Source organism: Lutra lutra, chromosome 15, assembly GCF_902655055.1.
Source record: "Lutra lutra chromosome 15, mLutLut1.2, whole genome shotgun sequence".
NCBI classification, from domain to species: Eukaryota; Metazoa; Chordata; class Mammalia; order Carnivora; family Mustelidae; genus Lutra; species Lutra lutra.
In genome coordinates, this window is record NC_062292.1 from 24,579,646 (window position 1) to 24,594,311 (window position 14,666).

General features: G+C 40.2%; 1 long non-coding RNA gene across 1 annotated transcript; it reads left to right on the forward strand.

Moving 5' to 3' along the window:
- Window positions 1–12,334: 12,334 nt before the first annotated feature.
- Window positions 12,335–14,276, forward strand: LOC125086042 (uncharacterized). Its single transcript, XR_007123081.1, has 3 exons — window positions 12,335–12,447; window positions 12,761–12,886; window positions 13,917–14,276. It is a non-coding gene; the product is annotated as an uncharacterized LOC125086042 (long non-coding RNA).
- The last annotated feature ends 390 nt before the right edge of the window (window positions 14,277–14,666 follow it).

Sequence of the window (14,666 nt, forward strand, 5' to 3'; positions counted from 1 at the left end):
TTGAAAGAAACTTCTGTAAACATTGTAGAGGACAATGAAATTAGAAATAATAAGCAGATGGGCTTTTATTCAAAGCAAATAATGCCAGATGGACTCAGTATCTCTTTTCTTTCTTTCTTTCTTTCTTTCTTTCTTTCTTTCTTTCTTTCTCTTCTTTTTTTTGGATAAAAGTACAAAGTTGGTAGATGAAGGGAAAATGGCACATTTGATGTCATGTGTTTGAAGATTGTTAAAACATTTGAGTCTTCCAAGAAGTCTGATTTGCAGACTTGGCTCAGAATGCCTGGAATAGAAGCGCATACCTGGCAAAAAAAAGTTGGATAAATGCTACTAATTGGGCAGTAGAAAGAGCTGGAACACTGGGCTGGCAGGACAGTCTCAGGAGGGGTGTTCCAACCACTACATAGCTTTGGAGCCTGAAGGGACCTTCGAGATCATTGGTCCCAACCCTCTCATTTAAGGATAAGAAAACCCAGTCAAAAGGAGGCAATGACTTTGCACCACCAGGACTAGGACAAGGGTTCGGTGGTGATTAGGTCTGCAGTGTGGGTGAGAGGTCTGCTTCCTACCTGGCATCTCTCTTATGTAGGGAAGGAAATAAATGTGGTCAAGTACAATTCTTTTTTTTTTTTTAATTCAAATATGATTATAATACAGTGTGGTATACTTTCGGTCAGATACCATTCTGGAATAATTGGACTCCGAGTGAATGAAGCTCCAGATGTAGATGGTCTCCCCTAAGGAGGGTGAGGCATCAGGCAGAGTGGAGATGGTGGTTGAGAAACCATCTGGAGGCTTCACTACAGGCCATGTTCCTGAGACCCATACAGCTCTCAAACCACCTGCAAGACCAGTAACTCGTCATTGCAGTGAAGCAAATGAGCCCATTTTGCAGATGAGACAACAGCAGAACTGGAGGGGATTCAGATACGTCCCCAGCTTGGGTCGGATCACAAGCACTCAGCACGACTAGGATGAAAACTGATGTCCTCTGATTCTAGTCACACAACTCTTATCCAGATTTGGTCTCTGATAAAAATCCTGATGGAGCCCCAGCCCTGGTCTTCCTCCAGAAGGCTCCTCTCTTCCTCTGCTTTCCCAGCTCCTGTTCCTGCTCTAAGGAGTTCCCCCAATGCCCTGGAATTCCTAACTTCATTGTATTCTCTGGAACTCCTCCTATTCCCTCCCTGTGCCTTAGCAAATATTTCAGTCTCCTTCCCCACTCCTGCCAAGCTCTGTGCTCAGCCCTAAAAACATAAATTTTGTATAAGCTAAATTCCCACCATTGTGTTTACAGATTGTCATCTCACCTTCAGGAAATAATTTTACCTCTGAGCCTGTTTCCTCAGTTAAAAAATGACACACAATGGGGTGCCTGGGTGGCTCAGTGGGTTAAGCCTCTGCCTTCAGCTCAGGTCATGATCTCAGGGTCCTCAGAGTCCTGCATCGGGCTCTCTGCTCAGCCTGCTTCTCCCCCTCTCTCTGCCTGCCTCTCTGCCTACTTGTGATCTCTCTCTCTGTCAAATAAATAAAAGTCTTTAAAAAAATGATACACAACAATGACGCCTAGCTTGTGACTCATGGCACATTGTGACTTACAGTGAGGACCGTGTGTGAACCCAGCTAGTCAATGCCAAAGACAAGTAGACACTCAGTATGCATTTGTTAGGAGGATTTTAGGTTGAGAACTTTTCTCAAGGCTCCTCTCAATAACTCTTCCTTCCTTCTTTTGTTTCTTTTCTTTTTTTTTTTTTTTAAGATTTTATTTATTTGTTTGACAGAGATCACAAGTAGGCAGAGAGAGAGAGAGAGAGAGAAGCAGGCTCCCCACTGAGCAGAGAGCCCTATGTGGGGCTCAATCCCAGGACCCTGAGATCATGACCTGAGCCAAAGGCAGAGGCTTAACCCACTGAGCCACCCAGGTGCCCCTTTTCTTTTCTTTTTCTTTCTTGAATCTGGTAAGGTGGTAACTCTAAAAATCAGATTCCTCCTCCTCTCCAGGGTTTACTGTTTTTGTTTTTGCTAAATGTTTGTTTGTTGTTGGCTGCCTCTGCTGAGGACCAGCCTGAGCTGTGAATTTAGGATATTCTCAGGTGTTTTCTCATCCTGGGTATGTGCAATGACTCTCTGATTTTTCCCCCCTTATACATAGTTCCTTTTGAATATCTTAGTCTTTGATGTCTGGCTCCAAAAATTGGAAAAAGAGAAAAGTAAAAGGGGAGAGAGAAGGGTGCCAGCCCTTTAAATCCCCTGGAAGTTACTTCTGCTGGAGGGGAGAGGCTTGCAACAGTGGAGGGAGGCACAAAAACAATGGCCACCCACCATTTTGTCTGCACCTCTGAGATTAAAAGTAGCATTCAGTGATCAGAGTGCTGATTCACAATATCTGAAGGACAGGGTCACTTTTGCCCACCCTGGCTCCTGCAGGCTGTGTACAAGCTGCTCCAGGAACACTGCACAGCTGCCTGCCATGGGAATAACTCTTCCTTTCTCATGCACAGTATCTATGGCACCCAACCCCTCTCGCAGCACCCCTACCCTACCCATTCAACAGAGAACCTTCTGGCTATCAGGATCTAGTCTTCAGGGTGGTGGCAGGTTGAAGTGGGAGGTAGACTGTTAATAAATGATTTTGTTCCTTTCTCACACAAATTTTTCCCTGTCCAGGTATGGGAAGAGCTTTTGCAACAGGAAGCTTTTTTTTATTTACTTATTTTTTGAAAGAGGAGTCATGGAAATGTAGGGGGTGAAAAATGGAAGCCTGTTTGCTTCTCTATATTTCTCTCTATAGCTGAGAAATAGCTCCTTGGTCTTCACTGGTCCAGGTTTTCTCTGGGTGACTCATGAGGTAACATTATTAAATAAAACTCACATACTTTTTTTTTTTTTTTTTTGCATTAAGCCTCCGTGCATCTTTTATTAGGAAACACACCCCATTTGCCATCTGCTAGGGACTGAATATTTGGTCCTCCCAATATTTATGTGATGAAATCCTAACCCCCAATTTGGCGTTAGGAAATGGGGTCTTTGGGAGGTGATTGGGTCATGAGCATAGACCCCTCAACAATGGCATTCGTGCCCTTAGAAAAAGAGATCCCAGAGAGATCCTTCATTCCTTCTACTCAGGACACAGGGAAAAGACAGCTGCCTATGAACCAGAAAGTGGGTCCTGGTTAGATACTCAGTCTGTTGGTACCTTGATCTTGGACTTCTCAGCCTCCAGAAGCAGGAGAGATGAACGTCTTTTTTATAAGAGCCGCCTGAATGGACTAAGATACCATCTGACATCATATTATTCATTCTTTTGCTTACTCTCCCAACAGAGGGGGCATGAAAGCTAAAGAAATGCCCTTTCCCTTTCATGTGAAATGGGAGCTGTTGGAAAGAGCAGTGTCTGGGAATTACTAGACCTATATTTTTGTCCCATTTGTGTCCTATGGGAGCCTCAGGCAAGTGTCGAACCTCTCTGCTCTAGCTGGTCCTGGGTCAGTGGAATTCAGTACACTATGACCTCCCCCAGGGTAGGTTAATAACAGCTTGTTTATCCTTATAGTGCTTGACGTAACAGGAACAGATTTAGTTAACATATAGGGATCATACCTTTACATGCTGCTGAAACACATCTTCATACAGGCCCATCCGTCACCAATAAATTTCACTGCATTGGGTGACCAATATAATCTTATATTACTTACTCTAATCAGCATTAAGAACTCTGCAATGAAACTACTATTATCATCACTATTTGGCACTAAGAAAACTGAGGCACACTGAAACTAATGTAACATTGTGTGTGTCAACTCTGCATCAGTGAGAAAAATCCCTGAGGCACTGAGATATTAAGCAAGGTCAGGATTTGAACTCAGGTCCATTTGCCTCTGTGCTTCTACTCTCTGGATCTAAGCTCTTATTTAACCAACAACACTTCACAATTGCAAAGCACTTTGAACTTTTTAAAGGTAACAGCCAAGAGGCTTCTTTGCTCAAAGATAGAGTAAGAAGGAGCCACAGATTCTTTTTTTTTTCCCCTTAAAGAATTATTTATTTAATTATTTTAGAGAGTGAGAGAGTGTTCGAGGGGAGAAAGGGGCAGAGAGAGAGAGAGAGAGAGACAGAGGGAATCTCAAGCAGACTCCCCGCTGAGTGCAGAGCCCAGTGAGGGGCTCCACCTCATGACCCTGAGATCATGACCTGAGCCAAAGCCAAGAGTCAGATGCTTAACCAACTGAGCCACCCAGGCACCCCCTCACATTCTTTTTTTTAAGTTCAATTTTTATTTTAATTCCAATGTAGTTAACACACAGTGTTATATTAGTTTTAGGTATACAATCTAGTGATTTAACAATTCTATACATTACCCAGTGCTCATTGTAACAAGTGCCCTCCTTAATCTCCATCACCCATTTAACCCAACCACCCAACACCCTTCCTTCTGGGGACCATCAGTTTTTTCTCCAGAGTTAAGAGTGTTTCTTGGTTTGCTTCTCTCTCACTTTCCCCCGTATGCTCATTTGTTTTGTTTCTCAAATTCTACATATGAATGAAACCATGTGGTATTTTTCTTTCTCTGACTGGGTTATTTCACTTAGTATGATAGTCTCTAGCTCCATCCATGTCATTGCAAATGGTAAGATTTCATTCTTTTTAAAAATTTTATTTATTCTTATTTAGATTCAATTAACATACAATGTATTATTGGTTTCAGAGGTAGAAGTCAGTGATTCATCAGTCTTATATAATACCCAGTGCTCATTACATCACATGCTCTCCTTAATGTCCATCACCCAGTTACCCCATCCCCCCATTCCCACCCCTAGCAACCCTCAGTTTGTTTCCTGTGATTAAAAGTCTCATGGTTTGTCTCCCTCTCTGATTTCACCTTGTTTTATTTTTCCTTTCCTTCCCTATGATGCTCTGTTTTGTTTCTTAAATTCCACATATGAGTAAGATCATATGATAATTGTCTTTCTCTGATTGGCTTAATATACTTAGCATAATACCCTCTAGTTCCATCCACATTGTTGCAAAGGGCAAGATTTCATTTTTTGATGGCTGCATAATATTCCATTGTACATATATACCACATCTTCTTGATCCATTCATCTGTCAACACACATCTGGAATCTTTCCATAGTTTGGCTATTGTGGACATTGTGGCAATAAACGTTGGGTTGCATGTGCCCCTTTGGATCACTATGTTTGTATCTTTGGGGTAAATACCTAGGAGTGCGACTGATGGGTGGTAGGATAGCTCTATTTTCAACATTTTGAGGTACCTCCATATTGTTTTCCAGAGTGGCTGCCCCAACTTGCATTCCCACCAACAGTGTAGGAGGGTTCCCCTTTCTCCACATCCTTGCCAATACTAGCTATTTTTTGTGTCATTGATTTTAGACATTCTGATAGGTGGGAGGTTATATCTCATTGCAGTTTTGATTTGCATTTCTCTGAAGAAGAGTGGTGATAGGCATCTTCTCATGTGTCTGTTGGCCATCTGGGTGTCTTCTTTGGAGAAATTTCTGTTCATTTTTTAATTGGATTATTTGTATTTTGGTTATTGAGTTGTATCATTTTGGTTTTTTTTTTGTTAAGGTTTAATTCTGGTATAGTTAACGTACCGTGTTATATTTGTTTCAGGTAGACAACATAGGGATGCAACAATTCCATTTAACACCCAGCTATCATAGAATTGTATTAGTTCTTTATCTATTATTATTATTAGTTTTGGTCAATAACCCTTTATCAGATATATCATTTGCAAATATCTTCTCCCATTCTGTAGGTTGCCTTTTAGTTTTGTTGTTTACTTCACTATGCAGAGGTTTTTATTTTTACTTTTTAAGAATTTATTTATTTATTTGAGAGAGAGAGAGTGGTGGGGAGGGGCAGAGGGAGAGGGAGAGGGAGAGAGAATCCCAAGCTGAATCCACCCTGTGCACGGAGCCCAACTGGGGGCTCGATCTCACAACCTGAGATCACAACCTGAGGTGAAACCAAGAGTCTGAAGGTCATCAACTATGCCATCCAGTTGCCCCTCTGCAGAAGTTTTTTATTTTGGTATAGTCCCAATAGTTTAATTTTGCTTTTGTTTCCCTTGCCTCAGGAGACATATCTAGAAAAATGTTGCTACAACTGATATCAGAGACCTATCTGCTTATGCTCTCTTCAAGGAATTATATGGTTTCATGTCCACATTTAGGTCTTGAGTCCATTTGGAATTCATTTTTGTGTCGGGTGTAAGAAACTGGTCCCCTCTCACTCTTTTGCATGCAGCTGTCCAGTTTCCCCAGCATCATTTGTTGAAGTGACTGCTTTTTTCCCAGTGTATAATCTTGCCTCGTTTACCATAGATGAATTGACCATATAATTGTGGGTTTATTTCTGGGCGGTCTATTCTGTTCTATTTATCGATGTGTCTGTGTTTTTGCCAGTACAATTCTGTTTTGATTACTACAGCTTTGTAATATACCTTGAAATCTGGAATTGTGATACCTCTCGTCTTGCTTTTCTTTTTCAAGATTTCTTTGGCTATTCAGGGTCTTTTGTGGTTTCATAAAAATCTTAGGATTGTTTGGTCTAGTTCTGTGAAAAATGCCATTGTATTTTGAAAAAAAGATTGCATTAAATCTGTAGATTGTTTTTAGGTAATATACACATTTAACAATATTTGTTCTTTTAATACATGAGCATGGGATGTCTTTCCATTTCTTTGTGTCTTCTTCAGTTTCTTTCAGCAGTGTTCTATAGTTTTAAGAGTACGGGTATTTCACCTCTATGGTTAAGTTTATTCCTAGATATTTTATAATTTTTGTCAGTTATAAATGGGATTGTTCTCTTAATTTCTGTTTCTGCTGCTTCATTATTAGTATATAGAAATGCAAACAATTTCTGTACATTGATTTTATATCCTGTGACTTTACTGAATTCACCTCTTAGTAGTTTTTTGGTGAGGTCTTTAGGGTTTTCTATACAGAGTATCATGTCATCTGCATATAGTGAGTTTTACTTCTTCTTTACCAATTTGGGTGACTTTTTTATTTTTTTGTTGTCTGATTACTGTGGCTAGGACTTCAAGCATTATGTTGAATGAAAGTGGTGAGAGTAGACATCCCTCTCTTGTTCCTGACCTTAAGGGAAAAGCCTTCAGTTTTTCCCCATTGAGGATGATGTTTGCTGTGGATCTTTCATATAAGGCCTTTATTATGTTGAGGTATGTTCCTTCTACACCTACTTTGTTGAGGGTTTTTATCATGAATGGGTATTGTACTTTGTCAAATGCTATTTCTGCATCTATTGAAATGATCATATGGATTTTGTCCTTTCTCTTATTGAGTGATGTATTATGTTGATTTATTTGTGAATATTGAACCACTCTTGGATCACAGGAATAAATCTTACTTGATTGTGGTGAATGATTTTTTTAGTGTATTGTTGGATTTGGTTTGCTAATAATTTGGTATTAGGATAATGCTGGCCTCATAAATGAATTTAGAAGTTTTCCTTCCTCTTCTATTTTTTTGAGAAGTTTGAGTAGAATAGATATTAACTCTTCTTTAAATGTTTGGTAGGATTCCTCTGTGAAGTTGTCTGGTACTGAGCTTTTGTTTGGTAGGAGTTTTTCAATTTCCTTGCTGGTAATCAGTCTGTTCAAATTTTCTATTCTTGCTTCAGTTTTGTTAGGTTATATGTTTCTAGGAAACTATCCATTTCTTCTAGGTTCAGTTTGTTGGCATATAATTTTTTATAATCTCTTAAAATTGTTTGTGTTTTTGTAGTATTAGTTGTGATTTTGCCTCTTTCATTGATGATTTTGTTTATTTGAGTCCTTTATTGTTATTGTTTTTTACTTGTTTGTTTGTTTTTTCTTTTTGGTTAGTCTGGCTAGAGGTTTATCAGTTTTGTTTATTTTTTTTTCAAAGAACCAGCTCCTGATTTCATTGGTCTGTTCTATTGATTTTTTAGTTTTTATATCATTTTATTCCTATCTAATCTTTATTATTTCCTTCCTTCTGCTGGTTTACGGCTTGTTCTTCCTTTTCTGACTTCTTTAGGGCTAAGGTTATGTTGTTTAGTTGAGCTTTTTCTTGCTTCTTGATTAAGATCTTTATTGCTACATACTTCCCTCTCAGGGGGTCCCTCTCAGGACCACGCTTGCTGTATCCCAGAGGTTTTGGACCCTTATGTTTAGATTTTCACTTGACTCTATGTAATTTTTTATTTCTTCTTTGATTTCTTGGTTGACCCTTCATTGTTGAATAGCATGTTATTTAACCACCATATATTTGTGCTTTTTCTAGGGTTGTTCTTGTGGCTGATTTATTGTTTCACAACATTGTAGTCAGAAAAGATGCATGGTATGACCTTGACCTTTTTGTATTTATTGAGACTTGTTTTGTGGCCTAATATGTGATCTATTCTAAAGAAATTTCCATCTGCACTTGAAAAGAATGCGTATTCTCCAGTTTCAGGATGAAATGTTCTGAATATATCTGTTAAATCCATCTGGGCCAGTGTGCCATTCAAAGCCACTCTTTCCTTGTTGATTTTCTGTTTGCATGATCTGTCCACTGATGTAAGTAGGGTGTTAAAGTCCCCTACTATTATTGTGTTACTAATGATTAGTGCCTTTATGTTTGTTGTTAACTGTCTTATGTATTTGGGTGCTCCTATGTTGGGTGCATAAATATTTATAATTGTTAGATCTTCTAGTTGGATTGCTCGCTTTATATCATTATATAGTGTCTTTCTTTGTCTCTTTTTACAGTCTTTGTTTTAAAGTCTATTTTGTCTGATATAAGTATTGCTACTCTGGCTTTCTTTTGACTTCCATTTGGATGATAAATATTTCCCCATCCCCTCTCTCTCATTTTGTGGGGTGTCTTTAGGTCTGAAATAAGTGTCCTGTAGGCAGCATATAGATGGGCCTTGGCTTTTTTTGTTTGTTTTTCTTTTTTGGCATTAGGAAAAATAATATTTGGAATTTATTTTTTATTTATTTTTATTTTTAATTTAAATTCAATTAATTAACACATAGTGTGTTGTTAGTTTCAGAGGCAGAGTTCAGTGATTCATCAGTCTGGTATAATACCCAGTGCTCATTACATCACATGCCCTCACCTAGTTACCCTATCCCCTCCAGCAACCCTATGAGTAAGAGTTTCCTATAGTAAGTTTGTTTCCTATGAGTAAGTTTGTTTTTATGAGTAAGCAATGTTTCCTATGAGTAAGAGTCTTTTATGGTTTGTCTCCCTCTCTGATTTCACCTTGTTTTATTTTTCCTCCCTTCCCCTATGATCCTGTTTTGTTTCTTAAATTCCACATATGAGTGAGATCATATGATAATTGTCTTTCTCTGACTAACTTACTACACTTATTACACTTATTACACCCTCTAGTTCCATCCATGTTGTTGCAGATGGAAAGATTTCATTTTTTCGTGGCTGAGTAGTATTCCATTGTGTGTGTGTGTGTGTGTGTATGTGTGTATATATATATATCTCACATCTTTATCCACTCATCAGCAATGGACATTTGGGCTCTTTCCATAGTTTGACTATTATGGACATTGCTGCTATAAACACTGAGGTGCAGGTGTCCCTTCAGATCACTACATTTGTATCTTTGGGGTAAATACCTAGTAGTGAAATTGCTGGGTCATAGGATGGCTCTATTTTCACCCTTTTGAGGAACCTCCATACTGTTTTCCAGAGTGCCTGCACCAGCTTACATTCCCACCAACAGTGAAGGGGGGGGGCTCCCCTTTCTCCACATTCTCACCAACATCTGTCCGTTCCTGACTTATTAATTTGAGCCATTCTGACTGGTGTGAGGTGATAGCTCATTGTGGTTTTGATTTGTATTTGTATTTCCCTGATGCACATTAAGTGATGTTGAGTATATTTTCATGTGTCTTTTGGTCATCTGGATGTCTTCTTTGGAGAAATGTCTGTTCATGTCTTCTGCCCATTTCTTTTCTTTTTTTTTTTTTTTTTAAGATTTTATTTATTTATTTGACAGGCAGAGATCACAAGTAAGCAGATAAGCAGGCAGAGAGAGAGAGAGGAGGAAGCAGGCTCCCCGCAGAACACAGAGCCTGACATGGGGCTCGATCCCAGGACCCTGGGATCATGACCCGAGCCGAAGGCAGAGGCTTCAACCCACTGAGCCACCCAGGCACCCCTCTGCCCATTTCTTGATTGTGCGTTGAGTTTGATAAGTTCTTTATATTTTGGATACTAGCCCTTTATCTGATACTTTATTTGCAAATATTTTCTCTCATTCTGTTAGTTGTATTTTGGTTTTGTTGACTGTTTCCTTTGCTGTACAAAAGCTTTTGACCTTGATGAAGTCCCAATAGTTCATTTTTGCCCTTGCTTCCCTTGTCTTTGGAGATTTTTCTGGGAAGAAGTTGCTGCAGCTGAAGTCGAAGAGGTTGCTGCATGTGTTCTCTTCAAGGATTTTGATAGATTCCTATCTCACACTGAGGTCTTTCATTCATTTTGAATCTATTTTTGTGTGTGGTGTAAGGAAATGGTCCAATTTCATTATTCTGCATGTGGCTGTCCAATTCTCCCAACACAATTTGTTGAAGAGACTGTCTTTTTTCCATTCAACATTCTTTCCTGCTTTGTCAAAGATTAGTTGACCATAGAGTTGAGGGTCCATTTCTGGGCTCTCTATTCTGTTCCATTGATCTCTGTGTCTGTTTTTGTGCCAATACCGTACTGTCTTGATGATTACAGCTTTGTAATAGAGCTTGAAGTCTGGAATTATGATGCTGCTAACTTTGGCCTTCTTTTTCAACATTTCTCTGTCTCTTTAGGGTCTATTCTGGTTCTATATAAATTTTAGGATTATTTGTTCCATTTCTTTGAAAAAGTTGATGGTATTTTGATATCACACTTAATTTTGGGTATATTTTGGTATATTATAAGAAACTGCCTCCCAAAATTTTAAAGAAAGAAAAACATATATATTTACAAAAATAAGGGTACACAATGAAAGGATGGAACATGACTGTAAAGATGAAAATTAAACAAGATTCTAAAGAAGGAATTGATAATATAAGATATTGGTTGGGAAAAGAAAAGAAAAGTATATGATCAGGCTGGAGACTCGAACAAAGCCATGCGCTAGGTTTAGGGTATATTTTGATCTATTAGAAGACACTGTATCCCAAAATTTTAAAGAAAGAAAAACTTATATGTATTCAAAAAATAAGGTCAAATACAATGAAGGGATAGAAAATGACCATAACAATGAAAATTTTAAAAGATTTTTTTAAAAGGTATTGATAAGATCAAATAGTTAAAAAAAAAACATTAAAATAGGAAAGAGGAAAAATTTTTAAAAAAACTAAAAAATAAAATTAAAAAAATTTAACTTTGAAAGACTAAAGAATCATGGGAAAAAAGCCATGAATTCTATGTGCTGTATTCCGTAGCTCTGAAGTTTTGCAGTTCTCATTGGTCAGTGAACTTGGTTTTGGCTGGATGTTCTTGCTGATCTTCTTGGGGAGGGGCCTCTTGCAGTGATTTGCAAGGTGGAATTGCACTGCCCTTTCCAGGGGCCAGGTTAAGTAATCTGCTTGGGTTCAGTCTCGGTAGCTTTTGTTCTCTGAACGTTTTCCATAGAGCTCTGGAGGATGGGAATGAAAATGGTGGCCTCCCAATCTCTGGCCCAGAGGAGCCAAGAGCTTGGGCCCCCATTCCTCAGTGCGCCCTCAGAGAAAAGCAGTAAATCCCTCCTGTCTCCCTGGTCTCCGGCTGCTCTCCAAGCTCATTGGCCTGTGACTGAGCATTTCTGTCTCTGGTCACGGCCCCGTTTGGAGTCCCCAAATCCAGCAAATTCCTGCCACACACTCTTGTGCTGCTCCTCCCAGAGGAGGAAGGAAGGTGAGTCTCCTCGGATCTGCCACTTGTGGGGTCCCTGCCGGAAAAGTAGTGTCCCAACTGTGCATTGGATCATTGTTTAAGGTAACCCCAAGCTGAGAGCTCCCTTCTTGGCTCCATCTCTGCCGCCATCTTCTCTGCTCCTAAACCTGGGGGCTCTGCCATACTCAGATACCCCTGGTCTTTCTGTGATCCCGTGGGACCTGAAACCACACTGTCCCCGCGAAGGCTCCATGCCCCACTTAGCTTCTGGAGTGACGTCCTTCAGTGGAGCAGACTTCCAAATGTTCCGATTTTGTGCTCCACTGCTCTACCGCTTGCTGGGATCCACCCTTCCCCCGTGGTCTATCTTCCTGTATGTTGTCTCGGATTCACTTCTCCACACATCCTACCTTCCAGAAACTGTTTGCTTTTCCTTCCTAGAATGCTGCTCTTCTCCTATTCAATCTCTGGCTAGCTGCTGCACGCGAAGATGACAGCAGTGGCAGAGGCAGCGATGCCCTTGTCTTCTCTGGAGGCTACAGTGGTGATGCTTTTGCTCCCTTGCCCATGTCCAGTAAGTGGGGCCACAGATTCTTAAAAGGAAGCTCCAGTAGATATTGATAGGCAAGGGGAAAAATCTTGTCCTTCCGATGTTTTTCTCTAGAACCAGCCCTCTAGAACCTCTCTGTCCCCTAGTACTTGACCCCTTTTACCTTGGCTGGGGGGCTGTTTCAGGATTTGCTCCACTCCCGGGTTCAGATGCTCTATTTCTCCCACTCAGCTAGAGTCTTCTGCGAAGTCAGCACTGTTATTGAGCCCCTAAATACATGTTGTGTTGGCCCCAAGGATACCCTGTAAATAAGATATACCTTTTTTGTTTCCTCTAGGAACTGACAATCCAGCGGGGAGATGAAGACGTAAACAGTTTCTAGGAGGATATGATCACAGGGTGCTCAGCAAGCACATGGTGGTGTCACATAACAGCTTTGGGGAGCCAGGGAACTTGGGCTACAGTAAGTGGTGTCTGTGCAGAGACCATAGGATGAGTAGGTTAGCATGGGGTGGGGCAGATGGAATGACCCAAACAAAGACCTGGAGACCACAGAGAACATTTTAGATTTAGAGACCAGAGTTTCTTTTGATCCTAAGCTGCAATATTCCAGGAAAGAAATTCACCCCTCCTTCCACCACCATACTCAATTTCATTCAAGAGACCACTCTATTTATTTTCTGGCTCTAAGATCAGACATTCCATCTCCTTCCCCCACACTGCCCACATGGGTAGTGTTTCCAGGCCTCTCAGATGCTGACTCCTAATAAGATCGGTTAGTCCTTTAGTAATGATGGGCTCTATGCCACACCTGCTTCATACAGAATTTAGCCTTCAAAGAGTAATACCACCTGTGGGCCTGTCAGTCTGTTTATCTGGCATGTATCTTTACTCAGTGAAAACTGAGTGCTCAGAAGTAGGCTATGATACTCAGCTTACATGTTTTGTGTGTGTGTGTGTAGAAAACACATAAAGAACATCCCAGGTGGTTTTTACTCACTTAATTATCATGTTGCTTCTTAACCGTCACATGGGTAATAGTAAGCAAATTCTCTATATATTTTTTTCTCTTAAATCTTTCATTGCAATCCCCAGCTGAGGTTTTTTGTTTGCTTTTTTTCCTTTGATAGGTTTGATTAATGTGTTTAGAAAAAGGAAAGATGAATTTTTCTCACCCCATAGTTAGTATTACAGTAGCAAAGGGAGTCAAAAGCTGGAACCCATGAAAGCAAGCCTGGGACCATGGCTTCAGCTTGTGTGTGACCCCCACACCCATTAATTTGGCAGCTTCTTGAAGATTCAAAATCTTCAAGTCTGTCCTAGTATTATCTTTACAGCTAAAGATAAAATTCCTCCTATTTTTCCTTATGCTAGGAGAGGGCTCTCTCTAAATGTCCTGTCTATTGTCCCCAAAGCAAAAAAAGATTCCTCCCAGTGTGAAATATTGCACACACAACTTTTTCTGCTTTTTTTTTCCTTTCTTCTCCCCCCAGGTTTTGCAAAGGAACTCTGAAACCAACTTCTGCAATGAAGTGAATCTGCCCAAGGGATATTTTTTACCCTGAAAAAACACTAACTCCCCTAAGAACTGAAGAGCTTCTTTTTGCAGAACTATCTTATTGTTATTCGGGACTGATGGAATGTCAGTCTTTTCTGCCAGAAACAGAAATGCTAATCGGGCCATCAGCATGTTGGGATGGAGGACTGGCACTTCCATGCTTGGCTTAGGCCCACGTGGACAACGGTTTTGCTGAATCTTGTTTTCGTAGGTCCTTCTGGAGATGCAGCCGGTAAGAAATGTTGGCAATCGAGAGAATGTTGCTTTAACCAAGTTCATTGTAGTACATTTTTCACCAAATTACATTAGCATATATAACTTGGATTATTGATTTCTTCTTTACTTGTTGTGGTTTCTGGGCAAAAGTCCAATTTCCAAAAGCAAAGAGAACATACACACACTTGAATGGAGAGTCATTCCCTTCTTTCTTTATTTTCTTTATTTTAGAGGTGGGTGACATGGTCCAGGAAAGTAGTGTGACTTGGTCTCTGATTTTTCCACCTAACACCGGCATCGGGCTGTACTCATGCCTCCCATGGTACAGGTCTTCCAATCTGAATCCAAAACAGAGAGGGAGGAACAGGCTGGGAACCATTTGCTGGGGCAGCAGAGTACCCTCCCTCTGTTAAGCACCGATGCTGTGTCAGACAGTAGATGGCGCTGTACTGACAATCCCTTCTCTGGT